Genomic DNA, 2,340 nt, shown 5'->3' with positions numbered 1-2,340 from the left:
TATAACTGATTTAATAATATACTCACTTTGTTGCATATGTTTGTTATCTCATTTTCTTGCATATATGTTATAGTTTCTTTCTTTTAGTGCAATTTGGGTTCGACTGTTACAAAGATTGGATGACACATACCACAAAGGGTATTTATCTACACGACAACGAGTAATTACTTTGCATTTGTATGTTAACTCAATTCGTATATCTACATGTTCTTGACTGGGTATATGATTGTGGTATATTTGTTCTAGTGCATATGCAGTACTTGAGCAAAAACTAGGGACTGAACTTCATGTAAGTATGTGTTTATATGATAATTATTCAGTTCTCTAGGATGTTTGATATAGTTAGTTGTTTTCTAATAACCTTTTTGTCTATAAGATGTCATGTATATAAGCAAGCGTATTATCAACTTCTATAAGCACACAAAGAAGAGCATTTCAAAGGGTACAAAGGCCAATGAAAAGGTGGAAGTTCAGGAGACATATGTCAGTGAGGTGTTAAATGTCAATGTCTTGATAACTGTGTTGTAGACAATTGTGGGTTCAATGTAAATTTTTATTGTAAACTTCAAGCATTAGGGATGTAAATGCACACACACATGAGTTGTGGACACTGTTGTTGTTCTTTTGTTAATGCTTGTATTCTTTAGATTCGGTTTTTATGGTTTGTATGTGCACATACACATGTTTAAATGAAAATATGTGTGAACATGAATTTATGTATCGACATGTATGAGCATGTGCATTTTCAATGAGTGGATGCTAATAAATATATGCTAATATTTGTTGGAATGAGGAAGTTCACAGAATTTGTCAACTTTTGCAATTATTTTTTGCAGACTTGTTCATCCTCACAAATACTTGCCAATCATATGTAAAAATTTACTAGAATGAGGAAGTTCACATAAAATAATTATTGTAATTGACAAACATTTGCGATAATGAAACAAATATTTGTTTACGTTCACAACTATTTTATACGAAATGTCAAGTTTCACAAATATTTTATGTGGACTTTTTCATTTTGCATAAAATATTTAAAAATATGAGACATGCCGCATAAAATATTTGTGAAAGACGACGAATATTTACAAATATGAGACACACTACATAAAATATTTATGAAAGATGACAAATATTTATCTCATCATCGCATAGAATTGTTTTATTACACAATTATTTTATGCGGCCTTCTTTATCATTGCAAAAATGCCAAATTTTCATACATATTATATACATACTTCCTCCTATTCATATTTGTTATTTTATGTTGGTATCCTCATTCAAATAAAAACCCACTCGTATATACAAATTCATTCAAATAACATTATATACAATACGAGCGAGTTACAATGTTGATCTTCCACACAAATTTTCAAAACAACCACATGAAGTCACTGTTGTGGATGCTGTCAATGGTGCGATCATAGTTCCTCAATGACCTTATTTGCGTTCTCGAGAAGGCCAGTTTGACTCTGTATCATATTCTTCAACGTACAATTTTCTTCAAGTGCAAGAGTTAACTCTACTTCCAATCCATTTAATGCCCTTTTATACTTTGTTGCATCTTTCTTCTCCGATGTAAACACCCCAAAATTTTCTCGTTCACTTCCAGACACCCTCTTGCCATAGATGCCAAACCTGCAGGGTTAGTGTAGGAGTCTAAGCCTAGGTTTGTCCCATTTTAGGTGTCATTTCACCCCCATTCTGTGAGTAAAATTCCTATTTTACCCCTAGGTCACCTTAGATCATTGTCAGTCAGAGTTGACCAAGCTAATTCTAAAGTTCAAAACAGTTAGAATGTGAGTCATTTCTAGCTCCTATGAGCTCACGATGAGCGAATCTTGTTTATTCCTGACCATTTCAACTAAAATCGGTTCATTTCTTTAGAAATGAGCTCAATTCTAGCTCGAATTGTAGCCATTTGTCTTCGAGTCACTTAATCCCAGTCGACCCTATTTTCATGGGTCTAACCTGAGCTCACCAAGAGTTCAAGTAGTGCGGTTCGAGTTCAAATCCATTTCCCACAGTCTAGGAGTTAATTTTAGCCCATTTCAGCCGAAACTGAGCTAAGTCCAGTCAGTTGAGCTAGTGTTTGAGCTTCAGTTTTAGTTCATCTCAGTATTACTAATCTTTGTTTCAGCTTAAACTTAGTTCTTGTTCATAACTCACTTCACTCCAGTGATCATTTCTCACCATTTCTCTAAGAAATGATATCATTTCTCAATCGTTCAGTCTAGGAGTTTAGTTGAGCTAGTGTCTTGTTAATTCATTTGAGTTCAGAAACCCTAGAATTCAGTTCACTCTAGTTTAAACCAATTAAAACCCCAGTTTTCAGTGTCA

Source organism: Nuphar pumila, chromosome 1, assembly GCF_984573655.1.
Source record: "Nuphar pumila chromosome 1, dmNupPumi1.hap1.1, whole genome shotgun sequence".
NCBI lineage: Eukaryota > Viridiplantae > Streptophyta > Magnoliopsida > Nymphaeales > Nymphaeaceae > Nuphar > Nuphar pumila.
This window is presented reverse-complemented; position numbering follows the sequence as displayed.